This window comes from Pseudochaenichthys georgianus, unplaced genomic scaffold (genome assembly GCF_902827115.2).
Source record: "Pseudochaenichthys georgianus unplaced genomic scaffold, fPseGeo1.2 scaffold_1181_arrow_ctg1, whole genome shotgun sequence".
NCBI lineage: Eukaryota > Metazoa > Chordata > Actinopteri > Perciformes > Channichthyidae > Pseudochaenichthys > Pseudochaenichthys georgianus.
This window is the reverse complement of record NW_027262118.1, coordinates 1-22,500: the sequence shown is the minus strand read 5'-3', so window position 1 is coordinate 22,500 and position 22,500 is coordinate 1. Positions and strand designations below refer to the sequence as shown.

Sequence of the window (22,500 nt, the reverse complement as noted above, 5' to 3'; positions counted from 1 at the left end):
ACAAGATGTCTCCTGGCGTAAACAAGATGTCTCCTGATGTAAATAAGATGTCTCCTGACGTAAACAAGATGTCTCCCGACGTAAATAAGATGTCTCCTGACGTAAACAAAATGTCTCCTCGCGTAAACAAGATGTCTCCTGACGTAAACAAGATGTCTCCTGATGTAAACAACATGTCTCCTGGCGTAAACAAGATGTCTCCTGATGTAAATAAGATGTCTCCTGACGTAAACAAGATGTCTCCCGACGTAAACAAGATGTCTCCCGACGTAAACAAGATGTCTCCTGACGTAAACAAGATGTCTCCTGAGGCCTGTCCTACGAAGCCGGTTCAACCTAACCTGGATATGTTTGAGTTAGCCGGTCGGCCTAATCCAAAACATACGCGCTCTCGCTAAGCGGTCCTACGACGCGGGTTATCAAGTGGATCGCTCAGCCAGCCGTGTCCTCTCTAGCTAGGTGTTCACATGAGAGGGTGGGATCTGGAGCATTCGACCAATCACAGACATGGAGAAGCTACTGACAGCACAGCGTCATACTTCCTGAATGAAATGTCAACTATAATATTAGACACATGAAGAAGTTAAACTTTAAACATGACTCGAACACTTGATCAGGATCAAAGCCTCAGAGCTGCAGCTGCAAGGTGAACACAGCTGGAGCAGAACAAGTGTTGGAATGCGTCCATCAGCAGGTTCATGATGTCACGGCCCGTCTAACACACCGTCTGACTCTCACCACCTCTGACTCAGAGTTTCCTCAACTCAACGTGTTGCTGACATAATGCTTCATCCAGTCTGTGGCGCTGAGAGTGCTGCGCGGCCAGACACGCTCAGGGACTCGGATCAGGAGACATGTGATACATCATGAAGTGATGTGCCGTGGACTGGACTCAATGTTACTCTGATCCGGGTACTGATGCTGACTGGACTCAATGTTACTCTGATCCAGGTTCTGATGCTGAGGCAGATACTTAAGAGCTTTCTTAACGCTAATGTTCTAACAGTCAGATTGCTCTGGAGATGGAGGTGATGTTCTGTTCACGTTCACACAGTCGGTGATCTCTGCCGGCCGTCTTTCTGTGTTTCCTTTCTCCTGTGATATGACTTGATCGCTTTGAACTCCGCACACTGAGCTCTGATTGGTCAGCAGGCGGTGCTTTCACTGAGTTGAGCTCTTAGCCTGCAGCCTAACCTGCTCCGGGGCAGGCTAGCCGCTCAGCATCAGTTACCATGGAGATCTAGCCGCTAAGAAGAGAACCAGCGTCGTGGGACCGGAAACCCAGAGTTTACCCTGAAGTTAGCCGCTAAGAGAACATCCGGCCTCGTGGTCCAGGCCTCTGGAGTCTGATCTCTTGTTTGTGCAGACCCTCTTGCCCCCCCCAAACGATCCTCTGTAATGAATACCTCCGTGCAGCAACAGGAACACGAGCTATTGGTCCTCAGAGAGAAGCTGTGCAGTCATTTAATCAACTGTGCATTGGACAGACCGCAGACCAACAGCTGTCCTCTGAGGACACATTCAGGACAGGATGAAGACGGGATGGACAGGGTGAGGACGGCTTCCCCCTGCAGTCTGAGGTCATAAAGCAGCTCTGATCCCTTCTCTGGTTCAGCTTCAACACATGAAACCAGACAAACTCCACTCAGCATTTAGTCTGGAGGAGAAGTGTGTGTTGACCGCAAACACACACTTCAACGGTTCATCCCTAGAAAGAGCACCAATCCCCCTTCACCCCGCGGACAGGGGAGGACCCCGTGCAGGGTCTCAGCATGACCCCTTCACCCCGCGGACAGGGGAGGACCCCATGCAGGGTCTCAGCATGACCCCTTCACCCCCGCGGACAGAGGACCCCGTGCAGGGTCTCAGCATGACCCCTTCACCCCGCGGACAGGGGAGGACCCCGTGCAGGGTCTCAGCATGACCCCTTCACCCCGCGGACAGGGGAGGACCCCGTGCAGGGTCTCAGCATGACCCCTTCACCCCGCGGACAGGGGAGGACCCCGTGCAGGGTCTCAGCATGACCCCTTCACCCCGCGGACAGGAGAGGACCCCGTGCAGGGTCTCAGCATGACCCCTTCACCCCGCGGACAGGGGAGGACCCCGTGCAGGGTCTCAGCATGACCCCTTCACCCCGCGGACAGGAGAGGACCCCGTGCAGGGTCTCAGCGGGACCCCTTCACCCCAGCGGACAGAGGACCCCGTGCAGGGTCTCAGCATGACCCCTTCACCCCCGCGGACAGAGAACCCAGTGCAGGGTCTCAGCGGGACCCCTCAAACCAAAATGCAGATTTTCCAGTAAAATGTTAAAGTGATGCCAGAAAACAATATTTCTGTTCCTCAGAAACCGTGGAGTGACTCCAGAGCTCTGAGGTCAGAGGGAGACCTCATAAACCTGTTGATGGACGCATTCCAACACTTGTTCTGTTCCAGCTGTGTTCACCTTGCAGCTGCAGCTCTGAGGCTTTGATCCTGATCAAGTGTTTGAGTCATGTTTAAAGTTTCACTTCTTCATGTGTCTAATATTAGAGTTCACCTTTCATTCAGGAAGTGTGACGCTGCGCTGTCAGTAGCTTCTCCATGTCTGTGATTGGTCGAATGCTCCAGATCCCACCCCTTTCATGTGAACACCTAGCTAGATAGGACACGGCTGGCTGAGCGATCCACTTGATAACCCGCGTCGTAGGACCGCTTAGCGAGAGAGCGTGTGTTTTGGATTAGGCCAACCGGCTAACTCCAACATATCAGGTTAGGTTACATTACATAGTTAGGTTGAACCGGCTTCGTAGCACAGGCCTATGCTTGATGCATCAGGATGAACACAAAGTAGAGGAACACAAAGTAGAGGAACACAAAGTAGAGGAACACAAAGTAAAGGAACACAAAGTAGAGGAACACAAAGTAGAGAGCCACAAAGTAGAGGTACACAAAGTAGAGACACACAAAGTAGAGGAACACAAAGTAAAGGACCACAAAGTAGAGGAACACAAAGTAGAGGAACACAAAGTAAAGGAACACAAAGTAGAGGAACACAAAGTAGAGGTACACAAAGTAAAGGAACACAAAGTAGAGGAACACAAAGTAGAGGAACACAAAGTAGAGGGACACAAAGTAGAGGGACACAAAGTAGAGGAACACAAAGTAGAGGGACACAAAGTAGAGGAACACAAAGTAGAGGAACACAAAGTAGAGGGACACAAATTAGAGGAACACAAAGTAGAGGGACACAAAGTAGAGGAACACAAAGTAGAGGAACACAAAGTAAAGGAACACAAAGTAGAGGGACACAAATTAGAGGAACACAAAGTAGAGGAACACAAAGTAGAGGAACACAAAGTAAAGGAACACAAAGTAGAGGAACACAAAGTAGAGAGCCACAAAGTAGAGGTACATAAAGTAGAGACACACAAAGTAGAGGAACACAAAGTAAAGGACCACAAAGTAGAGGAACACAAAGTAGAGGAACACAAAGTAGAGGAACACAAAGTAGAGGAACACAAAGTAGAGGTACACAAAGTAAAGGAACACAAAGTAGAGGAACACAAAGTAGAGGAACACAAAGTAGAGGGACACAAAGTAGAGGGACACAAAGTAGAGGAACACAAAGTAGAGGGACACAAAGTAGAGGAACACAAAGTAGAGAGCCACAAAGTAGAGGTACACAAAGTAGAGACACACAAAGTAGAGGAACACAAAGTAAAGGACCACAAAGTAGAGGAACACAAAGTAGAGGAACACAAAGTAGAGGAACACAAAGTAGAGGAACACAAAGTAGAGGAACACAAAGTAGAGGGACACAAAGTAGAGGAACACAAAGTAGAGGAACACAAAGTAGAGGGACACAAATTAGAGGAACACAAAGTAGAGGGACACAAAGTAGAGGAACACAAAGTAAAGGAACACAAAGTAGAGGGACACAAATTAGAGGAACACAAAGTAGAGGAACACAAAGTAGAGGAACACAAAGTAAAGGAACACAAAGTAGAGGAACACAAAGTAGAGAGCCACAAAGTAGAGGTACATAAAGTAGAGACACACAAAGTAGAGGAACACAAAATAAAGGACCACAAAGTAGAGGAACACAAAGTAGAGGAACACAAAGTAGAGGAACACAAAGTAGAGGGACACAAAGTAGAGGGACACAAAGTAGAGGGACACAAAGTAGAGGGACACAAAGTAGAGGGACACAAATTAGAGGGACACAAAGTAGAGGGACACAAAGTAGAGGAACACAAAGTAGAGGAACACAAAGTAGAGGAACACAAAGTAAAGGAAAACAAAGTAGAGGAACACAAAGTAGAGGGACACAAAGTAGAGGAACACAAAGTAGAGGAACACAAAGTAGAGGGACACAAAGTAAAGGGACACAAAGTAGAGGGACACAAAGTAGAGGAACACAAAGTAAAGGAACACAAAGTAGAGGAACAAAGTAGAGGAACACAAAGTAGAGGGACACAAAGTAGAGGAACACAAAGTAGAGGAACACAAAGTAGAGGTACACAAAGTAGAGGGACACAAAGTAGAGGAACACAAAGTAGAGGAACACAAAGTAGAGGGACACAAAGTAGAGGAACACAAAGTAGAGGAACACAAAGTAGAGGGACACAAAGTAAAGGGACACAAAGTAGAGGAACAAAGTAGAGGAACACAAAGTAGAGGCACACAAAGTAGAGGAACACAAAGTAAAGGAACACAAAGTAGAGGGACACAAAGTAAAGGAACACAAAGTAAAGGAACACAAATTAGAGGAACACAAAGTAGAGGTACACAAAGTAGAGAGCAACAAAGTAGAGGAACACAAAGTAGAGGGACACAAAGTAGAGGAACACAAAGTAGAGGAACACAAAGTAGAGGGACACAAAGTAGAGGAACACAAAGTAGAGGAACACAAAGTAGACGGACACAAAGTAGAGGAACACAAAGTAGAGGGACACAAAGTAGAGGAACACAAAGTAGAGGGACACAAATTAGAGGGACACAAAGTAGAGGAACACAAAGTAAAGGAACACAAAGTAGAGGAACACAAAGTAGAGGAACACAAAGTAAAGGAACACAAAGTAGAGGAACACAAAGTAGAGGTACACAAAGTAAAGGAATACAAAGTAGAGGAACACAAAGTAGAGGAACACAAAGTAGAGAGCCACAAAGTAGAGGTACACAAAGTAGAGACACACAAAGTAGAGGAACACAAAGTAAAGGACCACAAAGTAGAGGAACACAAAGTAGAGGAACACAAAGTAAAGGAACACAAAGTAGAGGAACACAAAGTAGAGGAACACAAAGTAGAGGTACACAAAGTAAAGGAACACAAAGTAGAGGAACACAAAGCAGAGGAACACAAAGCAAAGGAACACAAAGCAGAGGAACACAAAGCAGAGGAACACAAAGCAGAGGGACACAAAGTAGAGGAACACAAAGTAAAGGAACACAAAGTAAAGGAACACAAAGTAGAGGGACACAAAGTAGAGGGACACAAAGTAGAGGAACACAAAGTAAAGGAACACACAGTAGAGGAACACAAAGTAGAGGGACACAAAGTAGAGGAACACAAAGTAAAGGAACACAAAGTAGAGGAACACAAAGTAGAGGAACACAAAGTAGAGGGACACAAAGTAGAGGGACACAAATTAGAGGAACACAAAGTAGAGGAACACAAAGTAAAGGAACACAAAGTAAAGGAAAACAAAGTAAAGGAACACAAAGTAGAGGAACACAAAGCAGAGGAACACAAAGCAAAGGAACACAAAGCAGAGGCACACAAAGCAGAGGAACACAAAGTAAAGGAACACAAAGTAAAGGAACACAAAGTAGAGGAACACAAAGTAAAGGAACACAAAGTAAAGGAAAACAAAGTAGAGGAACACAAAGCAGAGGAACACAAAGCAAAGGAACACAAAGTAGAGGAACACAAAGTAAAGGAACATGATGTGAAAACTATTGTTCAAAACATCTGAAAGTTTTCCCGATGTTTCCTTCAGAACGCTGCAGACTCTTCTGAAAAGTGATGAGTTTCCTAGCAGATAATGCCAATTACACACACACACACACACACTCCCCCCCCCCCACACCCACCAACACACACACACACACACGCACACCCACACACACACGCACGCACGCATGCACGCGTGCACACACACACACACACACACACACACACACACACACACACACACACACACACACACACACACACACACACACACACACACACACACTCCCTGACCTTGTGCTGTTTGGTATGGAGAACAGGAAGTGGGTGCAGAGGTGACAGGAAGTGGCTCCTCATTAGCAGCTTTTATTCATCTCCTGTAATATATTGAAATAATATGCAACATGTTTTACTCTAATAGATGAGAGCAATCAGCGCCGCGTATGATGGATTATCTGAGGGTGTGTGTGTGTGAGTGAGAGGGGTTCAGGGGGCCACATGTGATGAATATTTAAGATGTAAGGTACATGTAAGTGTGTGTGAAGGGCACCGACTGGAGAGCAGTGGAACAGAGACGATCAGGATACCTGTTCCTAAATGTTCTTCACTTTGTCGAGAAATCACCGTGAAAATGCTTCTAATGTTGTGTTTTAGGTTTTCATCCATGGGTCTGAGGCAGTGAGAGACCCTCGGAGTCAGGACTGATGGAGACGGGATGGACAGAGTGAGGAGTGTTCAGTCTGAGGTCATAAATCAAGGGGTTATCAAGAATAACTTCTATCCAGTGACCTTCTCCCTCTCTGTCTGTCTGTGTATTCTCTTGTTCCCATTAACCCAGCCACATCTTTCTTCTTGTCTTGTATCTATCTCTACGCCGGGACCCGGAGTCCAGGCTGGTCCTCTTGCTGTAGTCCTGTGTCCTGGATCCTCTATTCTGAGTTCTGGATTAAGTGGTGGACTTCGGGTCGTGGCTGAACCTGTCTCTGCGGCCCTGCCTTGGGTCTCGTCTTGCTGCTTCCCTGATGGCTTCCTCAGGATTGTAGCTGACATCCTCGTGGATTCATCTTCTCATTACAGACACATGCATTTCCTAACATTCGGTCTCTATGCTGTAAAATGTATTATCTCTTCGATTCACACACGGCATCTATTGCAGTCTGTCCGTCCTGGGAGAGGGATCCCTACTCAGCTGCTCTCCCTGAGGTTTCTCCCATGTCCCCCTTCAACTGTGGGTTTTCTCTGGAAGTGTTTCCTTGTACGATGTGAGGGTCTAAGGACAGAGGGTCTAAGGACAGAGGGTCTAAGGACCCCTTCACCCCTGCGGACAGAGGACCCAGTGCAGGGTCTCAGCGTGACCCCTTCACCCCCGTGGGGTTCCTCAGAAACCGTGGAGTGACTCCAGAGCTCTGAGGTCAGAGGGAGCGTCAGACGCAGAGACGCTTTGTGTTCACGGAGCTCTGACACCACGTTGTTGTTTACGTCACGTTGTTGTTTACGTCACGTTATTGTTTACGTCACGTTATTGTTGTTTACATTACGTTATTGTTTACGTCACGTTGTTGTTTACGCTACGTTGTTGTTTACTTTACGTTGCTGTTACATTACGGTGTTGTTTACGTCACGTTGTTGTTTACGTCATGTTGTTTACGCCACGTTGTTGTTTACGCCACGTTGTTGTTTACGCTACGTTGTTGTTTATGTCACGTTGTTGTTTACGTCATGTTGTTTACGCCACGTTGTTGTTTACGCCACGTTGTTGTTTACGTCACGTTGTTGTTTACGTCCCGTTGTTGTTTACGCCACGTTGTTGTTTACGCCACCTTGTTGTTTACGCCACCTTGTTGTTTACGCCACGCTGTTGTTTACGCCACGCTGTTGTTTACGTCACATTGTTGTTTACGTCACGTTGTTGTTTACGTCACGTTGTTGTTTATGTCACGTTGTTGTTTACATCACGTTGTTGTTTACGTAAACGTAACGTAAACAACAATGTGACATAAACAACAACGTGACATACGTTTACGTCATGTTGTTTACGTCACGTTGTTGTTTACGTCACACTGTTGTTTACGTCACACTGTTATTTACGTTACATTGTTGTTTATGTCACGTTGTTGTTTACGTCATGTTGGTTACGCCACGTTGTTTACGCCACGTTGTTGTTTACGCCACGTTGTTGTTTACGCCACGTTGTTGTTTACGTCACGTTGTTGTTTATGTCACGTTGTTGTTTACGTCATGTTGTTTACGCCACGTTGTTGTTTACGCCACGTTGTTGTTTACGCCACGTTGTTGTTTACGTCACGTTGTTGTTTACGTCACGTTGTTGTTTACGCCACGTTGTTGTTTACGCCACCTTGTTGTTTACGCCACCTTGTTGTTTACGCCACGCTGTTGTTTACGCCACGCTGTTGTTTACGTCACATTGTTGTTTACGTCACGTTGTTGTTTACGTCACGTTGTTGTTTATGTCACGTTGTTGTTTATGTCACGTTGTTGTTTACATCACGTTGTTGTTTACGTAAACGTAACGTAAACAACAACGTGACGTAAACAACAATGTGACATAAACAACAACGTGACATACGTTTACGTCATGTTGTTTACGTCACGTTGTTGTTTACGTCACACTGTTGTTTACGTCACACTGTTATTTACGTTACATTGTTGTTTATGTCACGTTGTTGTTTATGTCACGTTGTTTACGTCACGTTGTTGTTTACGTCACGTTGTTGTTTACGTGACGTTGTTTACGTGACGTTGTTTACGGGACGTTGTTTACGTCACACTGTTGTTTACGCCACGCTGTTGTTTACGTCACGCTGTTGTTTACGTCACGCTGTTGTTTACGTCACGTTGTTGTTTACGTCACGTTGTTGTTTACATCACGCTGTTGTTTACGTCACGCTGTTGTTTACGTCACGCTGTTGTTTACGTCACGCTGTTGTTTACGTCACGCTGTTGTTTACGTCAGGAGACATGTTGATATGTCTGATGGATCAGAGATACAGAACTCATACTTCTTCTCTCTGGAAACACCCTGCTGCTCTTACAGAGGATTTAACACAGGAACGTGTCTTATTCATATTTGGGCTTTTCTTAATCTGCTTTATCTATTTATGTGATTTGTTTTCATCAGAAGCCTGAAACCAAATTCAAACCCAACATGTTGTCCGGTTTGGATCCTTTAGAGCACATGTGCCAAACTCATGGCCCGGGGCCCAAATCAGGCCCGTGGTGGATTTAATTTCGGCCTGCAGGAGAATTTGTAATCCCTATTAGATCTGGCCCTCCGGTATATTGCACCTTCACTCCATCCTGAGGGTCTCCTCCGCTCAGAGCCTGAGCCCACACATCGAGGACCTTGCACCCGAGATGAGATGCCAAGTGTCTGAGCTAGCATCACAGAGCAGCAACCTGACTTTACATGTTTCCTTCTGCACTTTCTCTCACGACAACAGGGCATGTTCGGTTTCTCTTTGAGGGAATAGTTTTGTTGAAGCTGTTGTTGGCCTGTGGGGAAATGTACTCATAAGAAATGACTCTGAAAATCTGCAGATAGAGCCGTAAGAAATGAATGCACCTGATTATCCTGTTAGCCCCGAGCCTGTTTTTCAGGTCTCAGGCTCGAAAATGACATTCCCAGAATAAATGACCATATCTTCTAAAAGGGTTAAATTAATAACCTTTTTTCTCAAAGTAATGATAAACCTGTGAATCGAAGGGAAATCTCCCCGCACACACTCATGTTAAAAAAAATGGTGGCCTCTCTGCGCATGCTAGCTTGCAGCAGAGAGGAGAAATATCGCTGCTCTGATATCGAGCAACGGAAAAGCTGTTTTATTGCTTGTGGATTATCAGAACATTTCAAAGGGGACACAGCCACAATGGATTAACCTATGGATGAACTACAGCATCGTCCTTATCGTTTTAATGCCATTGAAGACCAGTTTAGACCAGACAAAGACCAAGGTAAACCATGTTAGCGTTGTGGGCTACCTAGCGCCACTTGTTTTGATGTACGTTTTTGTTGATAACGTCGCGAGTTTGTATCTTTCAGTGCTGAGGTGGGCACCGTTAGATTCTGTGTCTCCTTGCGATCATAAACGATGTGTTGGATGTGCACCTAGGATAAGTAATAAGGGAGCTAGGAGTGATTATCTGTGCAGTAATAGGTTATCATTTTTCGCCCAGGGGTCATTTAGATGCTTCTTATGAGACTTGTGTTTTGTTTTGGTAAAAATGGTTTGTATCGTCAGTTAGCTGAGATTACTCCCGTTAATCTGGTACAACACATGAATAGGTTCTTAAATATTAAGATCCCCTGAGACACAGTGTCGTAAAAAAAAAACTAAAGTACCTTAACAGGCTTAACAGGTTATTTAATGTGTAATGTTGTTTTTATGGACAATCCTTTAAGCTTTGTCAGTTCCAGGTTTAATATGTGCATTAAGTTCATTTCAATAAGTTCTGCAGCAAACATTGAACCAGTCCGGCCCTCGACTAGTACCCATTTTTTAATGTTGGCCCACTGTGTGTTTGAGGTTGACACCCCTGCTCACATATTGATGTATACAATACATTACAAGTGCATTTAGCATGATAGGAGACCTCTGAGGTATCAATAAGATAACAGATATCATATTCTTCTGAAATGGACCAATCAAAGGTTTTCTTCTTCTTTAAACCCCCAGACTCCAGAAGTCAGAGTTGCTGCTTTGATTCTGTTCTTTCTAGAATCTGAATCCTGAACACTAACCGGCGTCTCCTTAGAAACACAGAGCAGAGAAAGCAGGTCTCCCCTCCAGTGGAGGTGCAGCGGAGGAGGGTCTCTCTCTGCAGCATGGGGTGCAGAGGAGGGTCTCTCTCTGCAGCATGGGGTGCAGAGGAGGGTCTCTCTCTGCAGCATGGGGTGCAGAGGAGGGTCTCTGATTTACATGACGCCGTACAGTAGCTCCACTTCCTTCTCAGTGATTGAATGAAAGCTCTCAGTCCTCCACATTAATTGACGTTCTTCCGAAGCCAAACAAAGGACAGCGCTCTTTAAACTCATCCATCGCAGAATAAACGTCCTGCTCAAACCGACTATCGATCTGAGGCGCTGCAGGAAATCAATGGGCCGAATAGGAGGAGGAGGAGGAGGAGGAGGAGGAGGAGGAGGAGGAGGAGGAGGAGGAGGAGGAGGAGGAGCACGGTGATGGGAATTAACTCGGAGCAGAAGCTTTTCATTAGCGGCATTAAGAGCTCTCACTTAAGGGGTTATTATACTTTAGTTAAGGGAACCAGGAATACATCATGGGGATTTATTGAGGATGAAATAATAATAATATAATGTTCTATTCCAACGACAACTAGAATACATAGATACACTGAAGATATCCGTCAGAGTTTTAGTGTGTGTGTGTGTGTGTGTGTGTGTGTGTGTGTGTGTGCGCGCACCACGACTCCAACTCAAAGCCTCCGACGTGTCGACCTGATTACTAAGTTCACTGTTCAGGTAAATATGAAACACTTCACTCAAAGGGTTCCAAAAACATCACTTCAGACCCAGAGTATGCTGTAACACAAAGAACACACACACACACACACACACACACACACACACACACACACACACACACACACACACACACACACACACACACACACACACACACACACACACACACACACACACACACACACACACACACACACACACACACACACACACAGTAATCCGTCAGTTAATTGTAAATCTGAGATCTGGATGCGGCGCTGCTCTTCAGACTCTGTGTGACACTGAGAGGCTTTCATTGTGGCGGGGTCCCCTGACAGACACTCAGAGTGTGTGTGTGTGTGTGTGTGTGTGTGTGTGTGTGTGTGTTAAACGGCTGTTTGCTGAGCCTCCTCTGGATGATGGGATGACCCCCCCCCTGATCTCTTCTCACATCGAGGAATTGATTCTAAACTATTACCATGGTAGAAAAGCAATAAGGTCATAAAAATTGCATTGGTCCGTCCGTAAAGTAAATCCAGAGCGTTTCCCCCAAAAAGCATCTCCCCCTGATGCCCCCCCCTCTCCACCCCTGATGCCCCCCCCCCTCTCCACCCCTGATGCCCTCCCCCTCTCCACCTCTGATGCATGCACCCCCCCTCTTAGGCCCCCCCCCCCTGATTCCCCCCCCTGATGCATGCCCCTGCATACTTGAGCTGCAAAACCATCTGAGATTCACCTCCTGAAGCCTTTCTGAGAAACATCTAAGAGAGGGGGGGGGGGGGGCTCTAAAGCCCCTTTTACATCTTCCTTATTTATTAAAATCTGGCTCTAAAAACGCTGAGTTTCTGAACACGAGACTTTTCAGATTGAGCTTCAGTTAAAACAGATAACTGAAGACAAGACGTCGTGTGTCCTAAATCACAGACATGATTAACCGGGGGGGGGGGGGGGCAGTGTCTTTCCATTAGGGCGACAGCAGCATCAGGGCTCGAACACTTCATCCTACAGGTTCATGTAAACTGTATATTTTTGGGCCTAAGTTCTCAGTGTGCTCTGAAAAGATGACCTCATCACATGTTGGTCACACATCCCATAAAGGATTTAAACTGTGACTTTGAAGAGCTCATCATCTCATCTCCGCCCCCCCCCCCCCACACACACACACACACACACCCCCCCACTCCATGCTGCTGCATACAGCCACTTCATTACAGGGGAATAACTGTACACACACACACACACACACACACACACACACACCCCCCCCCAGAGGCTCCAGCTGTTAATACCTCATCACTGCCTCCATCGAGCGTCTAATCTGTGATCAATAACCCCCCAAAACCCCTCACTGCTCCTGACACACACACATACACACACACACACACGCACGCACACACACACACACACACACACACACGCACACACACACACACACACACACACACACACACGCACACACACACACGCGCAAGGAGGGGGGCTTCATGCAATCTCTGCAGGTCAAAATAAAATCTGCAGAAGTAGTTTTAGTCACGATGCATCGCTTCATATCTGAGGCTGGAGCGGGGGAGGGAAACACACACACACACGTCAGGAATTTAATTTGGGGAGGGGGCTTTTTGTTCATGCATTATACACTGAACAAAAATATAAACGCAACACTTTTGTTGTTGCTCCCATGTTTCATGAGATGAACTCAAAGATCTAAAACATTTTCTAAATACACAAAATAACCATTTATCTCAAATGTTGTTCACAAATCTGAAAGAATGTGTGACAGTGAGCACTTCTTCCTTTGCCGAGACAATCCATCCCACCTCTCAGGTGTGGCATATCAAGATGCTGATTAGACAGCATGATTATTGCACAGGTGTGTCTTAGGCTGGCCAGCATAAAAGGCCACTCTGAAAGGTGCAGTTTTATCGCACAGCACAATGCCACAGATGTCGCACGTTTTGAGGGAGCGTGCAATTGGCATGCTGACAGCAGGAATGTCCACCAGAGCTGTTGCCCGTGAATTGAATGTTCATCTCTCTACCATAAGCCGCCTCCAAAGGCGTTTCAGAGGATTTGGCAGTACATCCAACCGGCCTCACAACCGCAGACCATGTGTAACCACACCAGGACCTCCACATCCAGCATGTTCACCTCCAAGATGGTCTGAGACCAGCCACTCGGACAGCTGCTGCAACAATCGCTTTGCATAACCAAAGACTTTCTGCACAAACTGTCAGAAACCGTCTCAGGGAAGCTCCTCTGCATGCTCGTCATCCTCATCGGGGTCTCCACCTGACTCCGGTTCGTCATCGTAACCGTCTTGAGTGGGCAAATGCTCACATTCGATGGCGTCTGGCACGTTGGAGAGGTGTTCTCTTCACGGATGAATCCCGGTGTTCACTGTTCAGGGCAGATGGCAGACAGCGTGTGTGGCGTCGTGTGGGTGAGCGGTTTTCTGATGTCAATGTTGTGAATCGAGTGGCCCATGGTGGTGGTGGGGTTATGGTATGGGCAGGCGTATGTTATGGACGACGAACACAGGTGCATTTTATTGATGGCATTGTGAATGCACAGAGATACCGTGAGGAGATCCTGAGGCCCATTGTTGTGCCATTCATCCACGACCATCACCTCATGTTGCAGCATGATAATGCACGGCCCCATGTTGCGAGGATCTGTACACAATGCCTGGAGGCTGAAAACACCCCAGTTCTTGCATGGCCAGCATACTCACCGGACATGTCACCCATTGAGCATGTTTGGGATGCTCTGGATCGGCGTATACGACAGCGTGTTCCAGCTCCTGCCAACATCCAGCAGCTTGGCAGCCATTGAAGAGGAGTGGACCAACATTCCACAGGCCACAATCAACAACCTGATCAACTCTATGCGAAGGAGACGTGTTGAACTGCGTGAGGCGAATACTGACTGGTTTTCAAACCCCCCCAATAAAGCTAAACTGCACGTTTCAGAGTGGCCTTTTATTGTGGCCAGCCTAAGGCACACCTGTGCAATAGCCATGCTGTCTAATCAGCATCTTGATATGCCACGCCTGTGAGGTGGGATGGATTCTCTCGCAAAGGAGAAGTGCTCACTATCACAGATTGTTTCAGATTTGTGAACAGTATTTATGCAAAAGACACGGAAAATGATGTATTCATTTGGGGGGGGGGCTTGTGGTTCATTGCTCGACGGTATTATATTTTAAAAAGTGGTTTCATCGTGCCATACGTACAGAACGAGAGCCTTGTATTCTGAAAAGACACTGAATGCTGGTTTTATGAACAGACTCGTGCTTGGAGACCTTCACCCTCGGGGGGGGGGGGATTCATGCAATCTCTGCAGGTCAATATTAAATCTGCAGATGTAGTTGTAGTGGCATGGCTTCACGTCAGAGAGAAGAGCGACGGAGGAGACGTGTTTCTATCTGGGAGAAAGCCAGGATGCGTTCGGGCGATAGACGCCTGCAGCGTTTTGTCAGACGCTCACTGGGAGACCGGTTCAGCTGCTGCAGGGAGCCAGGACACTCACCGGGTCGCTGAGGGTGAGAGCACTGACACGCATCAGCGTGCTGGAAATATGTTTCATAATTAAGAAAACAAGCGTGGTGAAAATAAGAAATCATAATTGTAATGTTTTATTCCAACAACAAGAAATATCCCAAATAAATGACAATATTTGTAATGTGTGTTAAAGCATGGATACGAGATAACACACTCGATCAGAGGAACTGAAGATGCATCTCCACACCAGAGGCGTCTGAGCGAGGCACGGCGAGTACAGAAACACACGTCCCTGAAACAGAAAGACCCCGTGCTGAAGGAACTGAAGCTCCGAGACGTCCCTGGAACAGAAAGACCGCGTGCTGAAGGAACTGAAGCTCCGAGACGTCCCTGGAACAGAAAGACCGCGTGCTGAAGGAACTGAAGCTCCGAGACGTCCCTGAAACAGAAAGACCGCGTGCTGAAGGAACTGAAGCTCCGAGACGTCCCTAAACAGAAAGACCGCGTGCTGAAGGAACTGAAGCTCCGAGACGTCCCTAAACAGAAAGACCGCGTGCTGAAGGAACTGAAGCTCCGAGACGTCCCTAAACAGAAAGACCGTGTGCTGAAGGAACTGAAGCTCCGAGACGTCCCTGAACAGAAAGACCGCGTGCTGAAGGAACTGAAGCTCCGAGACGTCCCTGAACAGAAAGACCGCGTGCTGAAGGAACTGAAGCTCCGAGACGTCCCTGAACAGAAAGACCGCGTGCTGAAGGAACTGAAGCTCCGAGACGTCCCTGGAACAGAAAGACCGCGTGCTGAAGGAACTGAAGCTCCGAGACGTCCCTGGAACAGAAAGACCGTGTGCTGAAGGAACTGAAGCTCCGAGACGTCCCTGAAACAGAAAGACCGCGTGCTGAAGGAACTGAAGCTCCGAGACGTCCCTGAAACAGAAAGACCGCGTGCTGAAGGAACTGAAGCTCCGAGACGTCCCTAAACAGAAAGACCGCGTGCTGAAGGAACTGAAGCTCCGAGACGTCCCTGGAACAGAAAGACCGTGTGCTGAAGGAACTGAAGCTCCGAGACGTCCCTGAAACAGAAAGACCGCGTGCTGAAGGAACTGAAGCTCCGAGACGTCCCTGAAACAGAAAGACCGCGTGCTGAAGGAACTGAAGCTCCGAGACGTCCCTAAACAGAAAGACCGCGTACTGAAGGAACTGAAGCTCCGAGACGTCCCTGGAACAGAAAGACCGCGTGCTGAAGGAACTGAAGCTCCGAGACGTTCCTGGAACAGAAAGACCGCGTGCTGAAGGAACTGAAGCTCCGAGACGTCCCTGGAACAGAAAGACCGCGTGCTGAAGGAACTGAAGCTCCGAGACGTCCCTGAAACAGAAAGACCGCGCGCTGAAGGAACTGAAGCTCCGAGACGTCCCTGGAACAGAAAGACCGCGTGCTGAAGGAACTGAAGCTCCGAGACGTCCCTGAAACAGAAAGACCGCGTGCTGAAGGAACTGAAGCTCCGAGACGTCCCTGGAACAGAAAGACTGCGTGCTGAAGGAACTGGAGCTCCGAGACGTCCTTGGAACAGAAAGACCGCGTGCTGAAGGAACTGGAGCTCCGAGACGTCCCTGAAACAGAAAGACCGCGTGCTGAAGGAACTGAAGCTCCGAGACGTCCCTGAAACAGAAAGACCGCGTGCTGAAGGAACTGGAGCTCCGAGACGTCCCTGAAACAGAAAGACCGCGTGCTGAAGGAACTGGAGCTCCGAGACGTCCCTGAAACAGAAAGACCGCGTGCTGAAGGAACTGGAGCTCCGAGACGTCCCTGAAACAGAAAGACCGCGTGCTGAAGGAACTGAAGCTCCGAGACGTCCCTGAAACAGAAAGACCGCGTGCTGAAGGAACTGAAGCTCCGAGACGTCCCTGGAACAGAAAGACCGCGCGCTGAAGGAACTGAAGCTCCGAGACGTCCCTGGAACAGAAAGACCGCGTGCTGAAGGAACTGAAGCTCCGAGACGTCCCTAAACAAAAAGACCGCGTGCTGAAGGAACTGAAGCTCCGAGACGTCCCTAAACAAAAAGACCGCGTGCTGAAGGAACTGAAGCTCCGAGACGTCCCTAAACAGAAAGACCGCGTGCTGAAGGAACTGAAGCTCCGAGACGTCCCTGAAACAGAAAGACCGCGCGCTGAAGGAACTGAAGCTCCGAGACGTCCCTGAAACAGAAAGACCGCGTGCTGAAGGAACTGAAGCTCCGAGACGTCCCTGGAACAGAAAGACCGCGTGCTGAAGGAACTGAAGCTCCGAGACGTCCCTGAACAGAAAGACCGCGTGCTGAAGGAACTGAAGCTCCGAGACGTCCCTGAAACAGAAAGACCGCGTGCTGAAGGAACTGAAGCTCCGAGACGTCCCTGGAACAGAAAGACCGCGCGCTGAAGGAACTGAAGCTCCGAGACGTCCCTGAAACAGAAAGACCGCGCGCTGAAGGAACTGAAGCTCCGAGACGTCCCTGGAACAGAAAGACCGCGTGCTGAAGGAACTGAAGCTCCGAGACGTCCCTGGAACAGAAAGACCGCGTGCTGAAGGAACTGAAGCTCCGAGACGTCCCTAAACAAAAAGACCGCGTGCTGAAGGAACTGAAGCTCCGAGACGTCCCTGAACAGAAAGACCGCGTGCTGAAGGAACTGAAGCTCCGAGACGTCCCTAAACAAAAAGACCGTGTGCTGAAGGAACTGAAGCTCCGAGACGTCCCTGAACAGAAAGACCACGTGCTGAAGGAACTGAAGCTCCGAGACGTCCCTGGAACAGAAAGACCGCGTGCTGAAGGAACTGAAGCTCCGAGACGTCCCTGGAACAGAAAGACCGCGTGCTGAAGGAACTGAAGCTCCGAGACGTCCCTGAAACAGAAAGACCGCGTGCTGAAGGAACTGAAGCTCCGAGACGTCCCTGGAACAGAAAGACTGCGTGCTGAAGGAACTGGAGCTCCGAGACGTCCTTGGAACAGAAAGACCGCGTGCTGAAGGAACTGGAGCTCCGAGACGTCCCTGAAACAGAAAGACCGCGTGCTGAAGGAACTGAAGCTCCGAGACGTCCCTGAAACAGAAAGACCGCGCGCTGAAGGAACTGAAGCTCCGAGACGTCCCTGAAACAGAAAGACCGCGTGCTGAAGGAACTGAAGCTCCGAGACGTCCCTGGAACAGAAAGACCGCGTGCTGAAGGAACTGAAGCTCCGAGACGTCCCTAAACAAAAAGACCGCGTGCTGAAGGAACTGAAGCTCCGAGACGTCCCTGAACAGAAAGACCGCGTGCTGAAGGAACTGAAGCTCCGAGACGTCCCTGAAACAGAAAGACCGCGTGCTGAAGGAACTGAAGCTCCGAGACGTCCCTGAAACAGAAAGACCGCGCGCTGAAGGAACTGGAGCTCCGAGACGTCCCTGAAACAGAAAGACCGTGTGCTGAAGGAACTGAAGCTCCGAGACGTTCCTGAACAGAAAGACCGCGCGCTGAAGGAACTGAAGCTCCGAGACGTCCCTGAAACAGAAAGACCGCGTGCTGAAGGAACTGAAGCTCCGAGACGTCCCTGAAACAGAAAGACCGTGTGCTGAAGGAACTGAAGCTCCGAGACGTCCCTAAACAGAAAGACCGCGTGCTGAAGGAACTGAAGCTCCGAGACGTCCCTGGAACAGAAAGACCGCGTGCTGAAGGAACTGAAGCTCCGAGACGTCCCTGGAACAGAAAGACCGCGTGCTGAAGGAACTGAAGCTCCGAGACGTCCCTAAACAGAAAGACCGCGTGCTGAAGGAACTGAAGCTCCGAGACGTCCCTAAACAGAAAGACCGTGTGCTGAAGGAACTGAAGCTCCGAGACGTCCCTGAAACAGAAAGACCGCGCGCTGAAGGAACTGAAGCTCCGAGACGTCCCTGAAACAGAAAGACCGCGTGCTGAAGGAACTGAAGCTCCGAGACGTCCCTGGAACAGAAAGACCGCGCGCTGAAGGAACTGAAGCTCCGAGACGTCCCTGGAACAGAAAGACCGCGTGCTGAAGGAGCTGAAGCTCCGAGACGTCCCTGGAACAGAAAGACCGCGTGCTGAAGGAACTGAAGCTCCGAGACGTCCCTGGAACAGAAAGACCGCGTGCTGAAGGAACTGGAGCTCCGAGACGTCCCTGGAACAGAAAGACCGCGTGCTGAAGGAACTGGAGCTCCGAGACGTCCTTGGAACAAAAAGACCGCGTGCTGAAGGAACTGAAGCTCCGAGACGTCCTTGGAACAGAAAGACCGCGTGCTGAAGGAACTGAAGCTCCGAGACGTCCCTGGAACAGAAAGACCGCGTGCTGAAGGAACTGAAGCTCCGAGACGTCCCTGGAACAGAAAGACCGCGTGCTGAAGGAACTGAAGCTCCGAGACGTCCCTGAAACAGAAAGACCGCGTGCTGAAGGAACTGAAGCTCCGAGACGTCCCTGGAACAGAAAGACCGCGTGCTGAAGGAACTGAAGCTCCGAGACGTCCCTAAACAGAAAGACCGCGTGCTGAAGGAACTGGAGCTCCGAGACGTCCCTGAAACAGAAAGACCGCGCGCTGAAGGAACTGAAGCTCCGAGACGTCCCTGAACAGAAAGACCGCGTGCTGAAGGAACTGGAGCTTGGTGGCGCTGTGGAAGAAGAGGAATCTGCATCTGCTGAAACGTTACGATGTGAAACATCACAGGTCATGTGACATCAGAACATCAGAGACGTGCTGAGCTGCATCCAGATACACGCTTTGCTCCAAAAGACGACCAGGTCTTTGACGTGAATCTGAAGCTTCGAGGCGTCATAACAAACGGGATGTGTGTTTGAAAAGTGAACGTTATGAAACCTGAGCACGAGGCTGAACAGAGCATCGCGTCCAAGATGGAGAGAGACGTGTGTGTGGGTGTGTGTGTGTGTGGGTGTGTGTGTGTGTGTGTGTGTGTAGGTGGGTGTGTGTGTGTGTGTGTGTAGGTGGGTGTGTGTGTGTGTGTGCGTGGGTGTGTGTGTGTGTGTGTGTGTGTGTGTGTGTGTGTGTGGGTGTGTGTGTAGGTGGGTGTGTGTGTGTGTGTGTGTGTGTGTAGGTGGGTGGTGTGTGTGTGTGTGTGTGTGTGTGTGTGTGTGTGTGTGTGTGTGTGTGTGTGTGTGTGTGTGTGTGTGTGTGTGTGTGTGGGTGGGTGGGTGGGTGGGTGGGTGGGTGTGTGTGTGTGTGTGTGTGTGTGTGTGTGTGTGTGTGTGTGTGGGTGTGTGTGTGTGACACACACACACACCCACACACACACACACACACACACACAGACACACCTCGTGGTCGCCGGGGAGCGAAAATGAAATTCTCCAGGTCGCTATTTCTGCAGCAAATTCAATTACTGCAGCTCTTGTAGAGGAAGATTGAAGGAGCTGATGTCTGCAGACAGGAGGGGGGGGGGGGGTCACCTGCACAGAAACAATAAGCCCGATGTGGACAGGTGAGCGTGTGTGTGTGTGTGTGTGTGTGTGTGTGTGTGTGTGTGTGTGCGTGTGTGTGTGTGTGGGTGTGGGTCAGGGTTTAGGAAAGTGCTCTCACATTATCTCCCCGATATAAAGTGAGAGGACATTATGCTGTGATTTACAAACTGCTGTCAATACACATCCTGCAGAGGACCCTGAACGCACCGCTGATGGAGAGGAGCACAGACAGGCAGGATATTAACCTCTCTCTCACACACACACACACACACACACACACACACACACACACACACACACACACACACACACACACACACACACACACACACACACACACACACACACACACACCTGTGGGGAGAGGCGACTCCTTCAGACCAGACAACACGTGAAACAGATAAATAGCAAATAAAATATAAAAGTTCTGTTTTTTTATCTTTTTATTCGTTTGTTTTTCTCTGGTTTAAATTACTTTTTTGTGAGAAGCCTTCTGTGTGTGTGTGTGTGTGTGTGTGTGTGTGTGTGTGTGTGTGTGTGTGTGTGTCTCTATGTGTGTGTGTGTGTCTGTGTGTGGGTGTGTGTGTGTGTCTGTGTGTGTGTGTGTGTGTGTGTGTGTGTGTGTGTGTGTCTCTATGTGTGTGTCTGTGTGTGTGTGTGTGTGTGTGTGTGTGTGTGTGTGTGTGTGTGTGTGTGTCTGTGTGTGTGTGTGTGTGTCTGTGTGTGTGTGTGTCTGTGTGTGTGCCAGAGTTCCCGTTACAATATTGTTTCGCCGGTCAAAATGTCCGTTAAAGTTTAAATCTTCCGGTCAAAGGTCTTCTTTGTTATTTATGGAGCTTTAAAACAAATGGATTTGATTCGATATGAAACAAACTAATTATAGATTAACTACATTATTCAAAAGCGTTCAGTAACTTACAACAACACGGGAATAATACACGGAGCGCTCTCCCCTGACAGCCCGCCAGTCTCATGCAGCTCGCGGGTCAGTAATGAGGGACCCGGCAGTGAGACTAAACATATCTATAACTAGTTACGGTGGTTTGAGAGGTCATTGACACAGCTCCGTGTGATATTCTAACCTGCAGTGTGTTGTTCTGTGATCACAGAGCTGCGTGTCGACTCGGCAGCAGCAGCTGATCTCTCTCTCCCGTCAGACCAGACTCGCGTTTATGTCCATATCGATCAGATGCAGCTAGTTCTAGCTAATGATAAACTACCTGCTTATTAAAAGACACCTAAACAATAAGCGTCGCTATGCAACCGGATGAGGCCGCAAAGTATAGCGCAGCATTATGCATGTGTTTACATGCCCACCGGAACCCCCAGGCATTACCAACAGATCAACGCACAATCAACCCATCCAGGACATCTCTCTCTCCACATTACGTGATGGACATTAGAAAGGACTATTCTTGTCCGTCACATAAGTGGCGCAAGTTGCGCAACTGATGTGGTATTGCGCTAAACGGAAATTATTTTGAACGGACACTTAGATTTAGATTTGCCGGTCTTGAGCATATTTTACCGGTCGTAGTCCGGTAATTACCGGCTAACGGGAACTCTGGTGTGGGTGTGTGTGTGTGTGTGTGTGTGTGTGTGTGTGTGTGTGTGTGTGTGTGTGTGTGTGTGTGTGTGTGTGTGTGTGTGTGTGTGTGTGTGTGTGTGTGTGTGTGTGTGTGTGAGGAAAGTGCAGTTTATTATTATTTTCTTAATACATTTAAATACACATCTTATTTTATTATTTTTCAATAGAATAAAACATTAACTACAAAATGCCTAATTTAATTTATAATTTCTGTTCCTAATATTAAAATAGATTCGTAGGGTTTCATTAGAATTTATGACGCGTTGTAATTGTTTTTATTATTGGGAAACGCTGATTGTGTCTTTTTTAAATTGTTAAAAATCCAAACCTAATTTAGGAACAGCTTTGCAGTAAAGATCAAATATTTCCCGCTCAGTTTCCAGATGTTTCCGTGCTCTCCTGTGAGTGTGTGTGTGTGTGTGTGTGTGTGTCTGTGTGTGTGTCTGTGTGTGTCTCTATGTGTGTGTGTGTGTCTGTGTGTGTGTGTGTGTGTGTGTGTGTGTGTGTGTGTGTGTGTGTGTGTCGCTCTGTGTGTGTGTGTGTGTGTGTGTGTGTGTGTGTCTGTGTGTG

The 22,500-nt window shown here is 48.2% G+C and overlaps 1 long non-coding RNA gene across 1 annotated transcript in view; it reads right to left on the bottom strand.

Annotated features, from left to right (window-relative positions):
• The window catches only part of LOC117440762 (uncharacterized), a 39,212-nt gene extending 17,717 nt beyond the window's left edge, over nt 1–21,495 (bottom strand). Inside the window, exon 1 of the long non-coding RNA XR_011642759.1 lies at nt 21,425–21,495. This is a non-coding gene — a long non-coding RNA (uncharacterized lncRNA). The remainder of the gene's footprint in view (nt 1–21,424) is intronic.
• Between the last annotated feature and the right edge of the window lie 1,005 nt (nt 21,496–22,500).